This window comes from Mus musculus, chromosome 14 (genome assembly GCF_000001635.26).
Source record: "Mus musculus strain C57BL/6J chromosome 14, GRCm38.p6 C57BL/6J".
Classification (NCBI taxonomy): Eukaryota; Metazoa; Chordata; class Mammalia; order Rodentia; family Muridae; genus Mus; species Mus musculus.
The window spans coordinates 107,732,562-107,752,030 of NC_000080.6; the positions used below are offsets into that span (position 1 = coordinate 107,732,562).

Sequence of the window (19,469 nt, forward strand, 5' to 3'; positions counted from 1 at the left end):
CGCAGGCTCAGAGAAACAGAACCACCAACCAAAGAGTGTGTATGGGCTAGACTTAGTCCCTTAATAAGTATGTAGCAGATGTGTAGCTTTGTCTTCATGTGGGTCCCCTAACAACTGGAGCCAGGACTGTCTTTCACTCTCTTGTTAGACTTGGAATCCCTTTCCCCTTGCTGGGCTGTCTTGTGTGTCCTCAGTGGGAGAGGATGTGCTTAGTCTTGCTGCAAACTTGATGTGCCAGGGCTGGGTGGTTCCTGGGGGGACCTTTTCCTTTTCTGAGGAGGGGGGTAGTGGGGCAGGGGGCTTATGAGTGTGTGATTCGGAAGAGAGGAGTGGTTTGATCAGGATGTAAATAAATAAATAAATAAATAAATAAATAAATAAACAAAGAAAGAAGACAAAAGGAGTTGAGTTTGAGAATTTTGATAAGCCCCCATTATTTTGATGAAGCTGAGGCATTTGAGAGGTGTCTGTCACTTTTAGTTTTAAGCATCCCAGTTTTGTGATATATTTATTAGAACCTCTCGGTTGCATTATTGTGGGTTCACAGTTTATAAATACTGTGACTGGATTCTGTGACACCTAAATTTTGCCTTCGAGTTTTCAAGAGACTTCTATTAAAGATTAGAACTCTAGTGTGGGCAAAGCTTGCTAATAAAAGTCGAAATACACCATGCCTGGAAAGCCTCTGGGCTCTATGCAGAAGGGGAGACTCCCTTTATTTGCTGGATTCTCCTTGTCTTACTTTGTCTGGGAAATTCAAAACCCCTACCTACAGATGTCACAAAGCCTTAGTGTGACTACGGGATCAGCTCCCTTTCTCCTGATAAAACTTGTTTCTTCAGCACCTGAGCTTCTTGAAAGGCTTCCCCATGCTAATGAGGTATTGCACCTAGCCAGTGACCTTTGTCCATTTTGGATGTACCTAACATCAGTTTCCCCCCCAAAGTTTTACACCTTAAATCACACTAACTGAGGTTGATCTGTCTACTGACAGCTGGTCCTGGTGTTGTCTTTCACCATACTTACTCATAAAGCATCTGAAACCCCTCATGACACCATCACCCCAACCGCCACACCTTGCTAGCACTGCCTTCATGGATTGCACTGGCTGATGATCCAAGAGAGACCTACTTTCCAGACGTAATAGAACATTCTTATATTCACAACATGCAGTTCTGAGGTTAGAACATGAAGTTCTAAGGTAAGGGTTCAGACAAGATTGCATATAAAGATTAATTGTCAAAAGAGCAAATAATACAGTTTGATGACAGGATGTTTTCCTCATTTACTTAATTGTAGTTTGGTCCAACTATAAAAATAGGTAAGAAATTTATATGCTAGTATTTTAATATTTCAGAAGTATTCCTACCAAGGCATATTTTAATTTCTTTTCTTCTTCACTAGCCAATTTTTTTATTTTTTACTATAATTTAATCTAAGGTCTCACATGTTATAGGTAATTTCTAAAACACTGTGCTATATTTAAAGATTAACTTTCTCTCTTAGAGATAATCATTAACACTTAGCACCTATAAAATCTCCTCAAAATGAATATTAGTTACCATGCGTAAAACTAATGGGAATACGTGTGTGTCTTGTAGTTCTTGTATTTGTGTGTATAATTTTATAAGCATTAGTTTGCTTATGTTAGGAATAGAAGAGTGATATAAATACAATGGTAATTAGAATCACTTTAAGTCTATGGTGGGAAACCTAGGTTATCTCAGAAACAGTCAGAATAAATGTTAAAGAGAAACTAATTATCACAAATTTGCAAATATGCAAACATCTTACATCTGAAGATGGAAAGCTATATCTGTGGTCACTGCAGCCCAATGAAGATCAAAGTGGTTGATTAACAGTTTTATTTTTCTTGCTGCTGAGTCTATGGAGAAATTTCTTTTATTTTTTTGCAGGAAAAACTCTGTTTTTAGACTTGTTTGGTGTTATAGTTTCATTAGGAAGGAGTTGTTTCCAATTTGTTCTTTCCTGCCCAGGTATGACCTTTGGTGATACAGTTTGGAAACCTAATTCCAGTACAGAAAAGGATGAGTCAAGGGTCAATCATGAGAAGCATGGTAATATTCCCTGTACAGCTGTTACAATTCATGTCAAGGAGATAGAGTAAAGGTCAGGGCACAAGGTGGACTCAGGAATGTTAATGGAAAGGCTATGTTTAGCCATCTAGATGCATACTGTTTTACTGTAGGTCATATTTTAGCAGGCAATTATATAGAACATATAAATTACCAAATAATTCATATGATACATTAGGTTATCCATGTGATATACTTTATCACTATATATTTTACTTCAACTTTATTTACCTCAAATATATTTTATCTCATTCAGTTTTGAAAGAAGGGAGAGGAAGTTTTCTATGTTTTCTTAGTTTATAACTGTTACATATATAATTAAAATTGAACATTATGTATAATTACAATTAGCTAATTATATATAACCCATATGGTTGTCTTAATGTATTTAATAGTTCATGTTGAATAGGTAAAAGAACATTTATTGTTTTAAAATAAAGTTTACAGAAAATTCTTAAAAGTAAAATATAGGTTTGTAATAATAGTGAATATTCTTATGCTTAATAAAACTTAAGGAAGTTGCAAATATATAACAATAAGAATGAAAATTATTACATAAATAAGAGCAAAATTATACAATAACTTTATTACAACCATTCTAATGTAGCTTATTACTTTTGTGTGCTTGTATTCATGTGTACTGTACATTGAGCCATGGGATGCATGGAGAGTTCAGAAGAAATATGACTTGTTGGTGCTCAGATCACATGTGGTATTGTCAATATCTTCTCAGTGTTCCTTCTGCCAATGAAAATGTCCCATGAACTTTGGGAAATACCTCTGTCTCCACATCCCACCTTTAGAAGAAGGATTGGGAGACAGAAGTATCAGTTTCACTTTTGATTTCACAAGAGCTTGAGGGTACTAATAGTGCCAGACACATCATTACCCATGTAGTTAGCTGTCTAGCCTTCACTATTGTCATTTATAGTAATCACTTGCTTCCCAGAACACCAAGTTATATAGCAAAGTGTGATGATTAGAAGAGTTGATCAATCATAACATCCATTTAAAATGGAGCAAGAATATATTTTATCATATAATAATAGCTATTGCGGTATACAGTTATCTGACAACTTTGATGTCTATTAAAATTAATTTTTTAGTGGTATAACTATATTTTGTTTTTTTAAATTAGGTATTTTCCTCATTTACATTTCCAATGCTATCCCAAAAGTCTCCCATACCCTCCCCCCCCCCACTCCCACTTTTTGGCCCTGGCTTTCCACTGTACGGGGGCATATAAAGTTTGCAAGTCCAATGGGCCTCTCTTTCGAGTGATGGCCAACTAGGCCATATTTTGATACATATGCAGCTAGAGTCAAGAGCTCCGGGGTACTGGTTAGTTTATAATGTTGTTCCACCTATAGGGTTGCAGATCCCTTTAGCTCCTTGGGTACTTTCTCTATCTCCTCCGTTGGGGACCCTGTGATCCATCCAAGAGCTGACTGTGAGCATCCACTTATGTGTTTGCTAGGCCCCAGCATAGTCTCACTAAAGACAGCTATATCAGGGTCCTATCAGCAAAATCTTGCTAGTGTATGCAATGGTGTCAGCTTTTGGAGGCAGATTATGGGATGGATCCCTGGATATGGCAGTCTGTAGATGGTCCATGCTTTTGTCTCAGCTCCAAACTTTGTCTCTGTAACTCGTTCCATGGGTGTTTTGTTTCCAATTCTAAGACGAGGCCAAGTGTCCAAACTTTGGTCTTCGTTCTTCTTGAGTTTCATGTGTTTGGCAAATTGTAACTTATATCTTGGGTATTCTATGTTTCTGGGCTAATATCCACTTATCAGTGAGTACATATCTTTTGAGTTCTTTTGTGATTAGGCTACCTCACTCAGGATAATGCCCTCCAGGTCCATACATTTGCCTAGGAATTTCATAAATTCATTCTTTTTAATAGCTGAGTACTACCCAATTGTGTAAATGTACCACATTTTTTGTATAAATTCCTCTGTTGAGGGGCATCTGGGTTCCTTCCAGCTTCTGGCTATTATAAATAAGTCTGCTATGAACATAGTATAGCATGTTTCTTTCTTACTAGTTGGAACATCTTCTGGATATATGCCCAGGAGAGGTATTGCGGGATCCTCCAGTAGTACCATGTCGAATTTTCTGAGAAACTGCCAGACTGATTTCCAGAGTGGTTGTACAAGTTTGCAATCCCACCAACAGTGGAGGAGTGTTCCTCTTTCTCCACTTCCTGGCCAGCATCTGCTGTCACCTGAATTTTTGATCTTAGCCATTCTGACTGGTGTGAGATGGAATCTCAGGGTTGTTTTGATTTGCATTTCCCTGATGACTAAGGATGCTGAACATTTTTTCAGGTGTTTCATAGCCATTCGGTATTCCTCAGGTGAGAATTCTTTGTTTAGCTCTGAGCCCCATTTTTTAATGGGGTTATATGATTTTCTGGAGTCCACCTTCTTGATTTCTTTATACATATTGGATATTAGTCTCCTATCTGATTTAGGATAGGTTAATATCCTTTCCCAATCTTTTGTTGGCCTTTTTGTCTTATTGACAGTGTCTTTTGCCTTACAGAAGCTTTGCAGTTTCATGAGGTCCCATTTTTCAATTCTCTATATTACAACACAAGCCATTGATGTTCTATTCAGGAATTATTCCCCTGTGCCAATATCTTTGATGCTTTTCCCCACTTTCTCCTTTATAAGTTTCAGTGTCTCTGGTTTTATGTGGAGTTCCTTGATCCACTTAGATTTGACCTGAGTACAAGGAGATAGGAATGGATCAATTCGCATTCTTCTACATGATAACCACCGGCTGTGCCAGCACCATTTCTTGAAAATGCTGTCTTTTTTCCACTGGATGGTTTTAGCTCCCTTGTCAAAGATCAAGTAACCATAGGTGTGTGGATTCATTTCTGGGTCTTCAATTCTATTCCATTCCTCTACTTTTCTGTCCTTATACCAATACCATACCATTTTTATCACAATTTCTCTGCAGTAAAGCTTTAGGTCAGGCATGGTGATTCCAACAGAGTTGCTTTTATCCTTGAGAAGTGTTCTTGCTATCCTAGGTTTTTTGTTATTCCAGATGAATTTGCAGATTGTTCTTTCTAATTCCTTGAAGAATTGAGTTGGAGTTTTGATGGGGATTGCCTTGAATCTGTAGATTGCTTTTGGCAAGAAAGCCATTTTTACAATGTTGATCCTGCCAATCCATGACCATGGGAGATCTTTCCATCTTCTGAGATCTTCTTTAATTTCTTTCTTCAGAGACTTGAAGTTCTTATCATACAAATCTTTCACTTCCTTGGAGTCATGCCAGGGTATTTTATATTATTTTTGACTATTGAGAAGGGTGTTGTTTCTCTAATTTCTTTCTCAGCATGTTTATTCTTTGTGTAGAGAAAGGCCATTGACTTATTGGAGTTAATTTTATATCCAGCTACTTCACCGAAGCTGTTTATCAGTTTTAGGAGTTCTCTGGTGAATTTTTAGGGTCACTTATTTATAATATCATATCATCAGCAAAACGTGATATTTTGACTTCTTCTTTTCCAATTTGTATCTCCTTGATCTCCTTTTGTTGTAGAATTGCACTTGCTAGGACATCAAGTACAATGTTGAATAGGTAGGGAGAAAGTGGGCAGCCTTGTCTAGTCCCTGATTTTAGTGAGATTACTTCCAGCTTCTCACCATTTACTTTGATGTTGGCTACTGGTTTGCTGTAGATTGCTTTTATCATTTTTAGATATGGGCCTTGGATTTCTGATCTTTCAAAGACTTGTATCATGAATGGGTGTTGGATTTTGTCAAAAGCTTTCTCCACATCTAAGGAGGTGATCATGTGGTTTTGGTCTTTGAGTTTGTTTATATAATGGATTAAGTTGATAGATTTCCGTATATTAAACCATCCCTGCATCCCTGGAATAAAACCTACTTGGTCAGGATGGATGATTGCTTTAATGTGTTCTTGGATTCGGTTAGCGAGAATTTTATTGAGGATTTTTGCATTGATACCATAAGGAAAATTGGTCTGAAGTTCTCTATCTGTGTTGGATCTTTCTGTGGTTTAGGTATCAGAGTAATTGTGGCATCATAGAATGAGTTGGGTAGAGTACCTTCTGTTTCTATTTTGTGGAATAGTTTGTGCAGAACTGGAATTAGATCTTCTTTGAATGTCTGGTAGAACTCTGGACTAAACCCATCTGGTCCTGGGCTTTTTTTGGTTGGGAGACCATTAATGACTGCTTCTATTTCTTTGGGGGATATGGGACTGTTTAGATCATTAACTTGATCCTGGTTTAACTTTGTTACCTGGTATCTGTATAGAAATTTGTCCATTTCGTCCAGGTTTTCCAGTTTTGTTGAGTATAGCCTTTTGTAGAAGGATCTGATGGTGTTTTGGATTTCTTCAGGATTTGTTGTTATGTCTCCCTTTTCATTTCTGATTTTGTTAATTAGGATGCTGTCCCTGTGCCCTCTAGTTAGTCTGGCTAAGGGTTTATCTGTCTTGTTCATTTTCTCCAAGAACTAGCTCCTCATTTAGTTAATTCTTTGAATAGTTCTTCTTGTTTCCACTTGGTTGATTTCACCCCTGAGTTTGATTATTTCTTTGGTCTCTTCCTCTTGGGTGAATTTTCTTTTGGAGGCACTCAGAGCTATGAGTTTTCCTCTTAGAAATGCTTTCATTGTGTCCCATATTTTTGAGTATGTTGTGGCTTCATTTTCATTGAATTCTAAAAAGTCTTTAATTTCTTTCTTTGTTCCTTCCTTGACCAAGGTATCATTGAGAAGAGTGTTGTTCAGTTTCCATGTGAATGTTGGCTTTCCATTATTTATGTTGTTACTGAAGATCAGCCTTAGTACATGGTGGTCTGATAGGATACATGGGAACATTTCAATATTTTTGTATCTGTTGAGGCCTGTTTTTTGACCAATTATATGGTCAGTTTTGGAGAAGGTACCATGAGGTGCTGAGAAGTTCTATCCTTTTGTTTTAGGATAAAATGTTCTGTAGATATTTGTTAAGTCCATTTGTTTCATCCCTTCTGTTAGTTTCACTGTGTCCCTGTTTAGTTTCTGTTTCCACGATCTGTCCATTGATGAAAGTGGCGTGTTGAAGTCTCCCACTATTATTGTGTGAGGTGCAATGTGTGCTTTGAGCTTTACTAAAGTGTCTTTAATGAATGTGTCTGCCCTTGCATTTAGAGCATAGATATTCAGAATTGAGAGTTCCTCTTGGAGGATTTTTACCTTTGATGTGTATGAAGTGTCCCTCCTTGTCTTTTTTGATATCTTTGGGTTGGAAGTCGATTTTATTCGATATTAGAATGGCTACTCCAGCTAGTTTCTTCATAACATTTGCTTGGAAAATTCTTTTCCAGCCTTTCACTCTGAGGTAGTGTCTGTCTTTCTCCCTGAGATAAGTTTCCTGTAAGCAGCAGAGTGTTGGGTCCTGTTTGTGTAGCCAGACTGTCAGTGTATGTCTTTTTATTAGGGAATTGAGTCCATTGATATTAAGAGATATTAAGCAAAAGTAATTGTTGCTTCCTATTATTTTTGATTTTAGAGTTGGCATTCTGTTTTTGTGGCTGTCTTCTTTTTGGTTTGTTGAGGGATTACTTTCTTGCTTTTTCTATGGCGTGGTTTCCCTCTTTGTATTGTTTTTTGTTTGTTTGTTTGTTTTTGTTTTTTTCTGTTATTATCCTTTGAAGGGCTGGATTCATGGAAAGATAATGTGTGAATTTGGTTTTGTTGTGGAAAACTTTGATTTCTCCATCTATGGTAATTGAGAGTTTGGCTGGGTATAGTAGCCTGGGCTGGAATTTGTGTTCTCTTAGTGTCTGTATAACATCTGTCTAGGATCTTCTGGCTTTCATATTCTCTAGTGAAAAGTCTGGTGTAATTCTGATAGGCCTGCCTTTATATGTTACTTGACCTTTTTCCCTTACTGCTTTTAATATTCTATCTTTATTTAGTGCATTTGTTGTTCTGATTATTATGTGTCGGGAGGAATTTCTTTTCAGGTCCAGTCTATTTGGAGTTCTGTAGGCTCCTTGTATGTTCATGGGCATCTCTTTTTTTAGGTTTGGGAAGTTTTATTCTATAATTATTTGAAGTTATTTGCTGTCCCTTTAAGTTGAAAATCTTCATTCTCATTTACTCCTATTATTCGTAGGTTTGGTCTTCTCATTGTGTCCTGGATTTCCTGGATGTTTTGAGTTAGGATCTTTTTGCATTTTGTATTTTCTTTGATTGTTGTGCTGATGATTCTCTATGGAGTCTTCTGTACCTGAGATTCTCTCTTCCATCACTTGTATTCTGTTGCTGATGCTTGCATATGGTTCCAGATTTCTTTCCTAGGATTTCTATTTCCAGTGTTGCCTCACTTTGGGTTTTCTTTATTGTGTCTACTTCCCTTTTTAGGTCTTGGATGGTTTGATTCAATTCCATCACCTGTTTGGTCGTGTTTTCTTGCGATACTCTAATGGATTTTTGTGCTTCATCTTTAAGGTCTTCTACCTGTTTAGCGGTGTTCTCCTGTATTTCTTTAAGTGAGTTATTAAAGTCCTTCTTGATGTCCTCTACCATCATCATGAGATATGCTTTTAAATCCGGGTATAGTTTTTCGGGTGTGTTGGGGTGCCCAGTACTGTGTAGGGTGGGAGTGCTGCGTTCTGATAGTGGTGAGTGGTCTTGGTTTCTGTTAGTAAGATTCTTACATTTGCCTTTTGCCATCTGGTAATCTCTGGAGTTAGTTGTTGTAGTTGTCTCTGGTTAGATCTTGTTCCTCAGGTGTTTATGTTAGCCTTTATCTGCAGACCTGGGAGACTAACTCTCTCCTGAGTTTCAGTGTTCAGAGTACTCTCTGCAGGTAGGCTCTCCTCTTGCAGGGAAGGTGCCTAGATATCTGGTGTTTGAACCTGCCTCCTAGCAGAAGATGTGATCCACTCACAGAGGTCTTAAGATCCCATGGAGGATCCTGTGTATACCTTAGAGGTGTTGGCAGACTTCATGCCCAAGGTACCCCTGTGCTGGCATGGACCAGAAGGGACTTGTGCCCCTAATCAGTCCAGGTTTTCTGCTTCCCTAATTAATGTAGTCTCAGGTACCAGCTGATTGGATTGGAGCAGCAGCTGTGTTCTACTCACCAGAGGTTTTAAGATCCCGTGGCGGGTCTTGTGGTTAGCTTGTGGGTGTCAGCTGACTACACACCCTAGCTCTCCTGGTGCTGGCGGGACCAGAAGGGAAATTTAATTTTTAAAAAGAAACTTAGAATAGTAAGATGAGCCAAATTATTCCATTTTATAGTGTTTGCTCAAATTTTCTTTACAGTTAATATAAAAGTGAGTCATTATTTTGAATGTAGCTGAAGAATCAACCTAGGCCCTGTTACTTCTCAGCTAAATTGTAGGATTTAAATGTGGCATATACTTAACAGTAACTTGTGTTTTCTTCCAAAATGTTTTGATTATAAAGCTATTTAAAATTCTTTGAGTATTATAAATTATACTTTTTTATAAATATTTTGAAATATTTGTTTTCAAGCTATTAAGACAAAGTAAACTATGGTGGACTTTCATGTTTTAAATCTGTATAATATACCATTGTATCATTCTCTAATTTTAATTAGTATAATTCTTCTTTAAAGGATATAGATGTTTTCCTGTCAATTTACCTTTTTACCAGCACTGTGTAAAGTAACCTAATTTCAAGCCTTCAGAAACATAGTATTAAGAATATATTTAAACCTTTTAGAACTTAGAATGAGAAAAAAAGCTATTTAAATTTTTTGGATTACATGCAAATATAGTTGACACTTATCTTTTGAAATGCTAATGAAGTATCTGCCTTTTTCTACATGTTCTTTATGTGAGAGTTTCTTGTATTTATGAAATAAAATTTTTATATTTATTGAAGTCAACTTTTGATATTTTGTTTTATGGAGAAATATTAATAAAAATGCACTTGTTAGACTTAATTTTTTAACGGCTGTCCAAACAATGTTATGTATTACACTAATGGATAAATCATTATTTTATTAACTAGAATTATTTAATAAATCCCTAGTTTATATATGATGCAAGGCATTGAATTATATTTCATTAGTATGCATGAGAAAAATTAATTTTAAAATGTATCATCTTTTTCTTTACTTCTTGTGTTTATTTCTTGTTCTCTTTTATGTTTCAATTTTCATATTTTTAAAATTCCTCTGAAGAGGTCAGTTATATTTAATACACTCTCAAACTATTCTTGATTATATTTCTCTGTGTAAAACTTCCCCACCTATTTATTTTTAAGAAAAATTTTGTGTTTTTATGTTTCTTTCTCCCTCCCTCTCCCTCTCCCTCTCCCTCTCCCTCTCCCTCTCCCTCTCCCTCTCCCTCTCCCTCTCTCTCTCTCTCTCTCTCTCTCTCTTTCTCTCTCTCTCTGTGTTTATGTGTGTGTGTGTATGTGTATGTGTATGTGTATGCGTATATGTGTATGTGTGGAACCTTCATCTGTCAGTAGAAGTTACTGCATATCTAGATCTGGATTTACAGAAGAGAATTTCTTAAAATTAGTAGTTTCATTTCAATCATTTTTATCTTACCATCAATAAAAATTTTAATTATGCCATTGAGTTTTTATTTCAGAGTTCACAGTGTGAAAAATTCCACATTTCGATTATAAATTATTTTTACATAACAATTTTAACACTATTAAATTGTTTGGCATATACATATAACTGTAAATGTAAATGTTCCTATTTTCTCAGATGAAATGATGAAATGAGATTCCCTAACCAAGCTGTGTGAACAAATGCCCTTAGCTGATCCCAGAATGCTTCTCACTCTGCTCAGGCTTAGGTCAGGAAGGCACTAGCCTCTGTAGAATCTAGTCTTCTGCAAGCCTGGACCTTGAAGGCTTCAGCTTCCTGCCTTCAGCAGGAGGGATCAGAAGGAACACTAGCAGAAGGTCTCAGCTATCCCTTTCAGGGAAGTGAAGATCAACATCAGTGAAGACACAAGACCCACAAGTGTTGCACACGCCAAGCTAAGCTTCCATTACTGTCTTTCAAGTCCTATTTATACCATTCAAACATCATGTGTCCTCCACAGGTCTTGCCTCAGCACATGGTTTGCCTCTCATCTGTGTCTGCTTCAGCTAAACGTTCCTTCACATGTTTGACCTAGCAAAACACCATCCAAAGAACCCCTGAGTTTCCACATAATGTACATCACATAATGAGGATTTTGATAAAAATAAAACAGAAAATTGTTATGGCATTTGTTAACTTTGTGTGACTTGTGTAACTTACTGAGCATCTAAAACAGTAAGGTGTAGAGATATGTTAATCCAGCAATATGTCTGCTCTGGCAAGGGATCACATCAAATGATATGATCCCTGAGGGACTGCAGACACACCATGCAACATTAATCCCTGTGGCTGGAAAATAGATATGCTATTTAAGAGGCAAACAAACTGACAAGTCAGAGAAAGATTTGACAGAATGAGACAGAAATAGACTATGCCCAACTCTCATTAGAAGAGAAAGGAAAGAGAGGCTACTTAAAGAGCAGTGGGAGAGAGAGAGAGAGAGAGAGAGAGAGAGAGAGAGAGAGAGAGAGAGAGAGAGAGAGAGAGAGAGAGTCAGTCAGTTTGATTTAGTTTAGTATAGTTGAGTTTGGTTAGGAGAAGTATAGTTTAATTAAGTTCAGTTGTTTCAGTTCAGTGCTTGGATTTTAGAGGGAGTAGTTCTAAGCAGAGCAATTCATTCAGAAGCCAAGGAAGCCAATTTGAAGTCATCAGCTTTGAGAGGAGTTTTGCCTAAAACAGATGAGCTGAACCAGCCTCGAGAGATCAGAAAGAGCTAGAAAGAGTGAGTTTATTCAGCAGTAAGTCTCAGGCACTGAAACATTCTAGGCCTAGATTAACAGATGAAGGTTGGAAGCTGAAGCCTTCAAGGTCCAGGCTTGCAGAAGACTAGATTCTACAGAGGCTAGTGGCTTCCAGACCTAGGCCTGATCACAGTGAGAAGCATTCTGCGATCAGCTAAGGGCATGCGTTTTACATAACTTCAAATACAATGTTGAATAGGTAGGGAGAAAGCCTTGTCTAGTCCCTGATTTTAGCGAGATTGCTTCCAGCTTCTCACCATTTACTTTGATGTTGGCTACTGGTTTGCTGTAGATTGCTTTTATCATTTTTAGGTATGGGCCTTGAATTCCTGATCTTTCAAAGACTTTTATCATGAATGGGTGTTGGATAGGTAGGAGAGTTAATCCAGCAATTAAAAAACAGGAGTTGCTCTACAGAATCTTTCTAAACAGGTTCCCACTTACCCTATATCCATTCTTTCCCTCTACCTCTTGTGAGTGGTTGGTAAAAGAGAGTTTAATGAGTTTAAGAACAATCATTAAGAAACAATGAATCAATCAGTCAACAAATAAATAAATAAATAACATTTAAAAGCCCAGGACCAGATGGGTTTAGTGCAGACTTCTATCAGATCTTCCAAGAAGACCTTATACCAATATTTTAACTATTACACAAAATAGAAACAGAAGTAACACTACCCATTTTTTTCTATGAAGCACACTTATGCTGATACCAAAACCACACAAAGACCCAACAAAGAATGAGAACTTCAGACCAATACCCTTATGAATATCAATGTAAAAACAATCAATAAATTCTCACAAACAAAATCTAAGAATACATCAAAATAAACATTCAACACTATAAAGTAGATAGCATCCCAGGTATGCAAGGATGATTCAATATATGAAAATCCATCAATGAAATCCACTACATAAACAAACAAAAAGAACAAAAACCCACATGATCATTTCATTAGATACTGAAAAAACATTTGACAAAATTCAACACCCCCTCTTGTTAAAAGTCTTGGAAAGATCAGGAATTCAAGGCCCATACCTAAACGTAGTAAAAACAATATACAGCAAATCAGTAACCAACATCAAACAAAATGGAAAGAAACTTGAAGCATTCCCACTAAAATCAGGGGTTAGACACAGCTGTCCACTCTCTTCCTATCTATTCAACATGGTACTGTACTTGAAGTTCTAGCTAGAGCAATTTAAAAACAAAAGGAGGTGAAAAGGATACAAGTTGGAAAGGAAGAAGTCAAAATATCACTATTTTCAAATAATAAGAAAGTATATATAAGTGAACCCAAAAATTCCACCAGACTCCTTAACCTGATAAACAAATTCTGCAAAGTGGCTAGATTATAAAATTAACTCAAACAAATCAGTAGCCTTCCTATATTCAAAAGATAAGTTCGCTGAAAAAGAAATTAGGGAAACTAAACCCTTCACAATAGCCACAAACAATATAAAATATCTTACCAAACAAGTGAGAGATCTGTACGAAAATAATTTCAAGTCCCGGAAGAATGAAATCAGAGAAGACCTCAGAAGATGGAAAGATCTCCCATGCTTGTAGATTGGCAGGATTAATACAGGAAAAAAAGTAATTTGTTAAAGCAATAAACAGATGCAATGGAATAGAAATAAAGACCCAGAAATGAATCCATAAACCTATGGTCACTTGATATTTGACAAAAGAGCTAAACCATCCAGTGGAAAAAACCAACATTTTCAACAAATGGTTCTGGTTCAACTGGCAGTTAGCATGTAGAAGAATGCAAATTAATTCATTCTTATCTCCTTGTACAGAGCACATGTTGAAGTGGATCAAGGACCTCCACATAAAACCACATACTCTGAACCTAAAGGAAGAAAAAGTGGGGAAAAGCCTCAAATACATTGCCGCGGATAAACTTTTCCTGAACAGAACACCAAGGGCTTATACTCTAAGATCAAGAGTGGGCAAATGGGAACTCATAAAATTGCAAATCTTCTGTAAGGCAAAAGACACTGTCAATAGGACAGAACAGCAATCAACAGACTGAGAAAAGATTTTTCACCAAACCTGCATCCTGTAGAGTGCTCATATCCAATATAAACAAGGAACTCAAGAAGTTAGGATCCAGATAAGCAAATAACCCTAATAAAAATGGGTACAGAGCTAGAGAAAACTCTACTTAGGAAACTCAAATGCCCGAAAGCAACTAAAGAAATGTTCAGTCCCCTCAGTCATCAAGGAAATGAAATCAAAACAACCCTGAGATTCCACCTTATATCAGTCAGAATGGCTAAGATCAAAAACCTCAGGTAACATCAGATGCTGGCGAGGATATGAAGAAAGAGCAACACTCATGTATTGCTTGTGGGATTGCAAGCTGGTACAACCACCCTGGAAATCAGTCTGGTGGTTCCTCAGAACATTGGTACTTTCTTAGGACCTAGCTATACCACTCCTGTGAATATGTCCAGAAGATGCACCAACATGTAATAAGGACACATGCTCTACTATGTTCATAGCAGCCTTATATATAATAGCCAGAAGCTGGAAAGAACCCAGATGTCCCTCAACAGAGGAATGGATACAGAAAATGTGTTACATTTACACAATGGCACACTATCAGCTATTAAAAACAATGAATTTATGAAATTCTTAGTCAGGAATGATAAAAAAATGCTTTTTATCATTCTGTGATTATAGATTTGGATTCATCTCAAACATTATATTTTTGACTTATGGCTATACTATTTGTTTATTTAAGAAACTTTAATATTTTGCCTTATTACCTGGGTATACTTATTACATGTATAGAGAATGTTGATATACATATATAGATATTTCTCTATATAGATATAGATACATACACTCACATATAAATATAATATCTTTAGTAAAACTTGTTATATTTCTTTAATTAATATGAAAATTTGAGATCTCCATAGCTTTAAGTGGATATACCAAACATTCAGGAGGATGATATAGCTTAACTGAGTAGTATTTCCACTTTTAGTTCTAAAAATACATGTAGGGAAGGCACTTGACTTATTGAAGAAGTGAAAATTTACCTGGATTTTAAAATAATACCCTGCTGTTCAGTAGATTGGAATAAAAGGTCCAGGAAATCCAGTTGTGAAGTTGACAGGGACTAATATATCTCTGAATATAACACTGCACCTACAAAGTTTCCTACTAATTATTTTTCTCTTTTATCTCTGTCTTTAAGAGACTACTGAAGATTTACTCACCAGGAACTCTGTTCACTACCAGTATGTACTATCAAATTCTTCAACTCTTGCTGTTTGACATTACACACACACACATACATACACATACAAACACACACACACACACACACACACACACACACAGAGAGAGAGAGAGAGAGAGAGAGAGAGAGAGAGAGTGAGTTCAGTCACAGTTGACCAGAAAAATATTTTTTGAAATGGAAGTTTCTGGAAATGTCATATATATGATATATATGTAAAGTATATTTTTATTATAGTTAAGATACATTTAGAATTCATTATTTTAGTATATTTTTTATTTTCTTCCTTTTTGTCTATCATAATTATACAATCAAGATTTGTTTTCAAACACTGTGTGAATATGTTTTCAGTTGTTTTTTATATAAAATCTATCTATAGCACTCAGATTTTTTGTAACTCTAGATTTCATTAAGTTGTTGCTAATCCATATAAAAGGATCTAAGACATATTAAAGCTTTATCAACCCTTTAATGTACAGTAATCAGCTGTTTCTCTTCTCCATCACCTTATTGTTGCTTTAAGTTTTATTCCTGTGACTCGTCCCCTGAAAGAACTTTGATTAGTATTTGTTGCAGTTGACTTCATTGTGTTAATTACCTTGACTCTTAGTTGTTGGAACAATAAACGGGACCTGGCTTCTGCTTCTGTCATCCTCAGCTGTATAACCCATAGATATAATGCATGATTGCATCTCCATCCATTTTGGCCAGGCTTGTGTCCAGATCAGCAATGCCTGCTGGGAGCTCTACTGCCTGGAACATGGCATCCAGCTTGATGACCAGATACCAAGTGTCAAGATCATTGAAATAGGAGCTGACTGTTTCAACACCTTCAGTGAGACAGGAGCTGGTAAGCATGTGCCCCAACAGTGTTCATAGATCTGCAACCCAAACGTATTGATGACATTCATACTGGTACCTACAGCCAGTTCTTCCACCCTGAGTAGCTCATAACAAGCAAAGAAGATGCTGCCAATAACTATGCCTGTGGTCTGTACACCATTGCAAAGAGATTATTGACCTTGTCTTGGACAGAATTCTCAAGCTGCTGACCAGCACATGGGTCTTCAAGGCTTCTTGGTTTTCCACAGCTATAACTGGGTAACTGGGTCTGGGTTTACCTCCCGCTGATGGAGCGACTCTCTGTTGACTACAGAAAGAAATCCAAAATGTAGCTCTCCGTTTACCCAGCTCCCCTCCCCCAGGTTTCCATAGCTGTGGTTGAGCACTACAATTCCATCCTTACCAGTCATGCCTCCCTGGAGCACTCTGTTTGTACCTTCATAGCAGAAAATGAGACAATCTTTGACATCTGTCAAAGAAACCTTGACATATACTAACCTTAATCAACTTATTAGCCAGATTGTGTCCTTCATCACTTCTTCTCTCAGATATGATGAGGCCCAAAAAGTTGATCTGACAGAATTCCTGACCAAGCTGGTACCCTACCCTCTCATCTACTTCCCTCTGGCCACTTATCCCCCTGTCATCTCTGCTGAGAAAGACTACTATGAGTAGCTTTCTGTAGCAGAGATTACTAATAGCTGCTTTGAGCCAGCCAACCAGATGGTGAAAGGTGACCCTCTCCATCACAAACACATGGCTTGCTGACTCCTGTACCATGGTGTTGTGGTTCTCAAAGATGGCAGTGCTGCTATTGCCACCATTGAGACCAAGCACAGTGTCCAGTTTGTAGACTGGTGCCCCACTGGCTTCAAGGTTGGTATTAATTATCAGCCTCTCACTCTGATACCTGTTGATGTCCTGACCATGGTCCACAGAGATGTGTGCATGCTGAGCAATAACACAGACATTGCTGAGGCCTGAACTTTCCCAGATTATAAGTTTGATCTGATGTATGTCAAGTTTGCCTTTGTGCACTGGTTTGTAGGTGAAGACATGGAAGAGGGGGAGTTTCCATATGCCCATGAGGACATGGCTACTCTAGAGAAGAATTTTGAGGAGGTTGATCTGGATCCTGTTGAAAGTTAAGGTGAGGAAAAAGCAGAGGAATGCTAGTCCCTTCCTCTAGCCCCTGTACCTTGTCAAGCACAGAACTCCAGCTCCAGCATTAGGTGCAGGCATTGACAGCTTCTGTGCCATTTCCGTTTTGTGATCATGTGTTCTCCTTGTGGACTGGTAAGTTTTCCATCATGTCTCAATGTAAAAGATTTATGAAAAATATTGTTTGTTGCAGTTTAAACCTGTAATAAAAAATGATTTTTTCCACTTTATATCTGATAACAGATATTTATCCCTATTTTATTCAAGTGTGTTTTTTATCTCTCCACCCACTTTAGGGATTGTTTTTAATCTTTACAGGACATTGGCATGTTAGTCATAATTATTTTTAATTTCTCATGGTCATAAAAGCTGAATCAAAGGTGACTTCTTTCTTTTGCTTTGCTCTATAGTCTTCCCCCACCCCCCTTTGGCTTCTTTCCTTTTAATGTTTCTGGTAAGTTTTGGTGATGTTGAAAAATTAGCATGACATGAATAAGTGACACACATACACACAAACACACACACACACACACACATACACACACAAACACAGAAATAGTAAATAGTGGGTGGATTTATGTATCCAATGTATTTTAACAATTTACTGTTAGAAACAAGATAATACAATCAATCTTATATTCCACAAGTAAATAGTATTTTCTCCCTGGCTAAAGGTTTTTACCTGTTCACTTTAAAGAAAAAGTCAAATCAGATCACCTATCAATTATTCTTTAAATCCCATTCATAATTATGATGAAGCCAATCAATCACACGATATTATTTGTACTTATATAAGATTAGTTTTATGCTTTTTAAAAAAAAGAATAAAATTCAAACAATGATAAATCCATCACTATTTATTGGATTGTGTGGCAGGACAACTATAATTTGGTAATTATGACAGAAAAAATAAAGTTCACATTACAGAATTTTTTCTCAAAGTGTAACAATTTTTGCTTAATCAATCATTTAAATAGGTTGACTTATGCAGGATTGTGGTAGTTTGAATGAAAATGGCCCCCATAGACTCCTAAGGAGAGGCACTGTTAGATGATTAGGTGCACTGGAGTTCTTGTGGCCTTATTAGAGAAACCATGTCAATGGGGATGTGCTTTGAGCTTTCAAATGCTTAAGTCAAACCCAGTAGCTCTTTCTTCTGCCTGATGATCCAGATATAGAACACTTGGCTCCTTCTTCAAACCATGTCTGCCTATACTCATCCATGCTTCCTGCCATGATGATAATAGACCAAACCTCTGAATCTGTAAGCCAGCCCCAAATAAATGTTTTCCTTTATAAGAGTTGTCATGGTTGTGTAGTTTCTTCACAGCTATGCAAATCATAACTAAGATAACTGGAATATTACTGTTTTAGGCCTGCCCATGGTTTTGAAGGAATACTGATTTTGGATTAAGAAGCAGCAGAATGTTTTAAGCAGTGCTTAATGAGCTGCCCTAGGAAAAACAAAGAAGACAGTGTTGCTGGCAGAGATTTGAACTATGGGTGCTGGGCTCAAGACCTTTCAGAAGAGAAGAATATTAGTATGTCATTCTTGTGATATTTTGGAAAGGAATGTGGCTGATAGTTGCCCTTGTCTGAAAAAATCTGTCTGAGGCTAAATTGAAGAGGTTTGGCTTAATTACATTTGCAGAGATTTCAAACATCCTCATATCGACTATGATACTGGCTATTGTTAGCTGTGTCATATGGTTATTAGTGGGCAGTCTTATGAAGATCTACAATTTTAAAAAACAAGCTGAGCAAGAAAAAATACAAAATGTACAGTGTGAGAAAAAAGAGACTAATTGTAAAGAGACTCAAGACAACTTGATGCTAATTAGAGGGGCTTGTGACCTCAGAGCAAGATCCCACTCAGCTAAGCTTCTAATTTGTACAAAGGAATTAAAGAAAAGTGGAAAAGAAAAGAAAAAAAAGAAAAGAAAAGAAAAGAAAAGAAAAGAAAAGAAAAGGGGAGGGGAGGGGAGTGAAGGGAGGAGTGAAGGGAGGAGTGAAGGGAGAGGAAAGGAGAGGAGAGGAGAGGAGAGGAGAGGAGAGGAGAGGAGAGGAGAGGAGAGGAGAGGAGAGGAGAGAAGAGGAGAGGAGAGGAGAGGAGAGAGAGGAGAAAGGAAAGGAAAGGAAAGGAAAGGAAAGGAAAGGAAAGGAAAGGAAAGGAAAGGAAAGGAAAAATTCAGAGAAAGGCATGGTGGTATACACTTTTAATCCCATCACTCTAAATGCTGAGGCTGGTGGATCTC

The 19,469-nt window shown here is 37.1% G+C and overlaps 1 pseudogene; it reads left to right on the forward strand.

Annotated features, from left to right (window-relative positions):
* Gm9335 (predicted gene 9335) lies at window positions 15,837-17,385 on the forward strand (annotated as a pseudogene).